Raw genomic sequence first — 6,626 nt, forward strand, 5'->3', positions numbered from 1 at the left:
TCGGAAATAGACACGCACCTCCTCACCCTGGCCTCCACCACCCTCTCCCAAACCTTCATAGTGTGACTCAACAGCTTGATACCTCTATAATTATTGCAATTTTGGATATCACCCTTGTTCTTGTAAATCGGAACCATCGTACTCCACCTCCATTTATAGTTGAAGTAAAATTGTTTCCCCCCCTGTATTTGTTATTCGGATTTGTATTGTTGCTTGGTGAGGAAGAGTGAGAAGCACGAAGGGTATTGCCGTGCCTTATATACATTCATTATCATATATTGAGAGATTGTGAGAGTAAGTGTCTTGTCGTAGCCTCGTCACTACCTCGTCGAGGTTAGACTCGACACTTACAGAGTACATTGGGTCGGTTGTACTCATGCTATACTTCTGCACTTCTTGTGCAGATACTAATATTAGTCCCAGCGGTGTCACGACCCCGAATTCCTTCCATAGGATATCGTGATGGCACCTAGTCTCTAAGACTAGGTAAGCCTAACAATATACGGAAACATTAAATAAGAGATTAAAACTTGAACATCCAATTTCATAAATAGACTCTACCAAAACTCAATACGTAAAATCCCAAAACCTGGTGAGCTATAAGCCACAAGCTCTAAATACAGTACCGAACAATTCTATACATCACTATCTATCAAAATGTAAAGAAATAAGAAAAAAAAATGGGATAAGGGGACTTCGAAGCCTGCGGGCGCGAGAAGGTGTACCTTGAAGTCTCCAATAAGTAAGCCACACAACGCTTTAATACCGAGGCTGATAAGATGTACCTGGATCTGTACAAAATATGTGTAGAAGCGTAGTATGAGTACACCACAACGGTACCTAGTAAGTGCCAAGCCTAACCTCGGTAGAGTAGTGACGAGGTCAGGTCAAGGCCCTACTGGAGATAATAAGAAATAAGACAGAAGATATAATGATATACTGAAAATGACAGGGAAGTGAACAATAAAGAATTTAAGGGAAATAACAACACAGATTCAAGGAAAGTTAATACAACACGAAAGGAAAACAAGAATTTTATATGTTAAGGAAACAAGAACCAAATAATGTAGCAAGTAAAGAAGATCAACAGGGGCACTCCCTAAGTACTGCCTCGTAGTCCCAAATCGTAAAAACAAATCACGGTCTTTCCTTATATCACCGCGGGAGCCTTTATATTTGGTTTTAAAAATTATTTTTTCGAAATAGCATTCCGCGTTTTAGCCTACCTTATCACACCGCATGGCTTCTACTACTTCTCCTACTAGCCACGCGTATCAAGCCCATCTTATCTCACCGCATGCGTTTCAACACCCAGACCATATACCACCGCATGCGTATCAATAATCACAACGGCATGGCAGAAATCTCATGCAAGCAATAATAACCGCACGGCATAAACCTCGTGCAACTATAACAACAACATGATAGAAACCTCGTGCAACAACCGAGCAATCACCTCAACAACAACACAAAATCCAAAACACAACAACTAAATAAATGATATTTTACAACTTACACCTTTCCTCAAAAGAACCTTGACCTTGAAATTCAATATCAAACTCAACAATAAGATATTTCAAGGATAGCAATTTCAAGTAAAGAAATCCACAATTAAGTAATGAATACGGAAATCAAAAAAAGCAAGTAATTCAACTAAACATGTAATACATGTTGCAAATAGGAGATAAGACAGGTAGACATGTGAAATTAAGCTAAACATGATGACTACAACATGCTAAAGTAACTCAATTAAGGCATGAAAACAAACTACGTAGCTAAAATCGGAATTTCCAATATTTAGCCCGTATACGCACTAGTCACCTTGCGTACACGACCTTCACATATCACAAATTATCGTCACAGTACCAAATCCTAAGGAAAATTTTCCCACACAAGGTTAGACAAGTCACTTTCCTCAAACCACGCTCAATCAATCGATTAGAAGGCCTTTCCCTCGATTTTCCAACTCTGAACGGCTCGATTATAGCCAAAATAATTTTATACTATAAATATAATTATAGGAAACTAATTTAAATAATAAAATAATAATCTTAGCTAAGAATTGAAAATTGCTCCAAAAAGTCGACTCGGGCCCGCGTCTCAGAACCCGACCAAAATTATAAAAACCGAATACCCATTCGATATCGAGTCCAGCCATACAAGAATTACAAAAATCTGATACCAAAATATCGCTCAAATCCCCAAAATTCGGTCTAAGAAATTTCCTCTATTTTCCCTTAATTTGTCAACCCAAATCCCTAATTAAATGATGAAATTAAAGATACATTAGTGAAATTTAACCAAAAACTAGTTAAGAACTCTTACCCCAACAATCCCTCTGAAAATCCCTCGAAAATTTGCCTTAAATCGAGCTCTCAAAGTCCAAATTGTGAAATAAGAAAATAAACCCTCGTTTTGAAATTTAAGTTTGCTACCCAGTGATTTACACATGGCGATCGCGAAAATCCCTTCGCGATCGCGTAACATAATTGCTGCCCAGCTCAAATTTACTCTCCGTGATCGCGTGAAAACAATCGTGAACACGATTAAGAAGCTTCCTCAACTCTGCGATCGCATCCTAGGCCACGCGATCGCGTAGCACGAACTGCCTCAGCCCCAACCTTGCCATTCCTTCTTCGCGAACGCGACCTCTTACACGCATTCGCGATTCACTGTAAAGAATCCTTCCACGATCTCATACACCACCTCATGATCGCATAGAGAAAACTCCCTCTAGTGCCACACAACTCATCGTGACCTCGTTATTCCACTCGCAATCGTGTATAAGGAAACTAGAAGCACCAGATTCAACAATCTTCAATGTTCTAAAATGCGTCGAACATGGTCCGAATTACACCCGAAACCCCCGAGAACTCAACCAAACATACAAGTCCTAAAACATCATACGAACATGATCGAAGCGTCAAACAACATCAAACAATGCTAAAATCATAAATTACACCCCAATTCAAGTCTAATGAACTTATAAATTTTTAACTTCTACATTCGATGCCGAACCTTATCAAATTAAGTTCGATTGACCTCAAATTTTTCACACAAGTCATAAATAATATTACGGATCTACTCTAACTTCTAGAATCGAAATCCGACACCGATAAAAAAAGTTCACTCCCGGTCAAACTTTCAAAATTTTTTTAACTTTCGCCAATTAACGTCGAAATGACCTACGGACCTCCAAATCAACATCCGCACACACACCTAAGACCAAAATCACCCCACAGAGTTATTGGAACCGCCAAAATACAATTTCGGAGCCGTCTTCACACAAGTCAAATTACGGTCAACTCCTACGACTTAAACTTCTAATTTAGGGACTATGTGTCCCATTTCACACCGAAACTCTCCCGAACCAGACACCAAGTGCCCTGGCAAGTCACATAACTCAAAAATAAAATAGAGGAAGGAATAATTAGGGGATCGGTACTAATACTCTCAAAATGACCAATCGGGTCGTTATGAGCGGTGTGTAGAGGTGCGTCTGCTCGGATCATAATTGCTTCAGAGACTTGAGGTAGAGCTGCTAGCGTTCGCAGACCTTGAAGTTCCCTTCCTTTTCCTACCTTTACTGTTTATCTCATTCGAATAATTGTATTTTTTTTTTTCAGATTATACTTGTAGACTTCTAGTTGTTCATTTACTTGTGACTCCAGATTTCTAGGTGTAGTTAGTATCGCGTTACTTTTATTCACACTGTGTTAAATTTTGAGTTTATTTCTCGTTAAATGTCATTACTTTATATTAATTGTTAAAAATTAGTTAAACGCTTTATTAACGTTGGCTTGCCTAGCAAGTGGATGTTAGGCGCCTTTACGATCCCGGAGTTGGGGATTCCAGGTCGTGACACTTGGTCCTAGAACCCTAACGATATTCCGATTTAATTCTTTGGGTTTCAACTCAGACTTCAAAACTCCAAATCATCCATTATAGTGCCAAAATTACTTCCTAACGCGGACTCACCTCCTACAAAGTTTAACACACGTAATAAGTATAAATCATCGTCAATCAATCTCAAGCACAAATAAAGTGTAGTTATTAGAGCGCAAAATATAAATAAAACAGGGATTCCTAGCCTGCCATCAACATCAACAACTGTATTTATAACAGTACGCTCTTTGTAAAATAACCTCTTTATAACAGCTATTTTACAGAAATAGAATCTCTAAAATCACCAATAATTGGTCTAGACTCTAGAGATTTTGATCAAATATTTTGAAACTTTAATACATCACTTATGACAAAAAAAATTACGTGAGTATATACTTCCATAATCAAAGATTATAATTTTTTATATATTTAGTTATAAGTTTGTTAATGATGCATTAGCTTTCTTTAATTTTAAATTAGTGAAATATTTATATCTTTTGAGATTTAAATTTAAAAACTTTTTAAATCTCTTATAGCATTAAAAATAAAAAATAATTTTTGAATAATCTTTTTTTATAATATTAAATAATATTTAATCATCAAAATGCTATTATAGAGAGATTTGACTGTACTAATGATCCTGCTTTTTGAGACTGACGGATTCATGAGACAGTCGTTTTCCTTTAGCAATTATCTTAATCTTCTTGTTTATGTTTAGTTTTCATGTTATGGATGTTTTATTTTATTTGATTTTGTTTTCGGTGCAAGTTAGGAGTACCATAACAAAAGATATTGCCTAAATTAGGTCATTTAACTTAGCTAGGTGTCTTACCCAATTTAGGATTTAGATTTGATTTTACTTCATTATTTTTATTCTTCTTGAATTTATTTGCTTTAAATTTGGAGTCTTGTCTAAATTAAACTCTACTATTAAACCTCTGGGTTAATTTCAGAAATCTCTCTTCAGGTTTAGTTCGTAACATTAATATCCTTTGTGGTTTATTATATTATATTTACCTTTCTTATTTTGATTTTTTTGTAATAATTCTTTCTTATCTGTATTTCTTTAATATAAAAAAATTATAACTTGACTAATTTACCCTTTTAATATGCTTTTTCGTTTAATTTATTTTGTAAACATCTTTTTTAAAAGATGGAACTTCAAAACCCAAATTTTGTATATAAGGTCATCTACGACTTATCTCTAAGCATTCTATCATTTGATTTGTGCTTTTGATATAAAAAGAAAAAAAGACACAATATGGATTGTTTTCTTTACCTCTGTAATTAATAGACCTAGTTTTAGTTTATGGTATTTGCCTGTGAGCAACGAGTCACGTGAGTTATCTAATTTGTTTTCGTTATTTCAATGATTCATCTATTTTCAACTTTCTTCATCCTCTATTCAATTTTCATGTTCTTACATGTGTCTTTCCAAGTTTGTCTGATCGAATTGAAATGCTAATGTTCTTTTGAATTGAATTCTCAGATGAAGATTTCGTGAAATCTTTACCTTCGAAAAATATTTACTGAATAATTTAAACAAAAAATATAATAGAAAGGACAAATTTGTCAGATTATAATTTTTTATATTAATAATAAATAGGTCAAAAGTATTGTTACGGAAAATCAAAATAAGGGATCTAAGCGTAATATTGTGAACGGCATGGAGGGAGGTCTTTGAAATTATCCCTAAACCTTTTTCTTTTAATTTTATAAAAATATTATGTAAAGTTATATAAAGAATTTGTTATATTTCTTTTAAACTGTGACAGTTAAATAAAGTTCCAAATATTTTGAACCATTTCTTGATTGTGTGTATCGTCTTCTACAGTGGCACATGCTAATCTTCTGTGTATTATTCCAATTTTATCAGATGTCTCCACAACGATTTGTTGTTTTATAGTCCTTGTAATTCATATCTTTGGTCCACGCAGTTCATAACATAATATGGACAAAAACAAGAACATTAATATTGGTTGTATATGTGGAGTTATGATTTAAATCTTATGGGTTAAGAATTATAATCCTTTTAAATTATCGGGTTCCAAATTAATAATTTATACATATTTATTAGATTTTTTAATACAAATACAAAGTTTGAATAAAAGCTATTGGGTTCGGCCGAACCCGCAACCAACACTGAGGCTTCGCCCCTGATTGGTTGGGCTCATCAGGGGAATGAGCAACATATATATCTGTGATAATCCGATAGGTCATCTTATGTTTTAAAAACCTAATTCTATGATCCGAAGCCTTAAAAATTATATTTTAGCCTTTCTCAATTTGCGTGTACAGTCCGGGCGTCTTTCCGGAAAGCTTTTATGTTAAAAACTGAGAAAAAAAGAGTTTTTGCCTAAAAACTTCATTTGAGTTGACTTCGGTCATCATTTTGAGCAAACGGATCCGGATTCGTGTTTTGACGGTCCTAGTGGGTCCGTATCGTAATTTGGGACTTGGGCGTATGCTCGAAATCGAATTCGGAAGTCCCAAACCCGAGATATCGGACTTTGTTGAAATATGAAAGCTAAAGGCTTAATGAACTTGAAATGATTGACCCATAGTTAACTTTTTGGATATCGGGTCCGTATTTTAATTCCGAAACCCGGTATAGGTTCAATCCTATATTTATGACTTGTCTGTCCAATTTGATGAGAAACGGAGTTGGTTTGACATGATTGGGACGTTCGGTTGTGAAAATAGAAGTTTTAAAGTTTTTTTAAAAATTTTATTTGATTTGG

The 6,626-nt window shown here is 34.9% G+C and overlaps 1 non-coding gene across 1 annotated transcript; it reads right to left on the minus strand.

Moving 5' to 3' along the window:
* Positions 1-5,675: 5,675 nt before the first annotated feature.
* On the minus strand, positions 5,676-5,774 carry LOC117276634 (U6 spliceosomal RNA). Its single transcript, XR_004506909.1, has one exon. It is a non-coding gene; the product is annotated as a U6 spliceosomal RNA (small nuclear RNA).
* Positions 5,775-6,626: the final 852 nt, after the last annotated feature.

This window comes from Nicotiana tomentosiformis, chromosome 2 (genome assembly GCF_000390325.3).
Source record: "Nicotiana tomentosiformis chromosome 2, ASM39032v3, whole genome shotgun sequence".
NCBI lineage: Eukaryota > Viridiplantae > Streptophyta > Magnoliopsida > Solanales > Solanaceae > Nicotiana > Nicotiana tomentosiformis.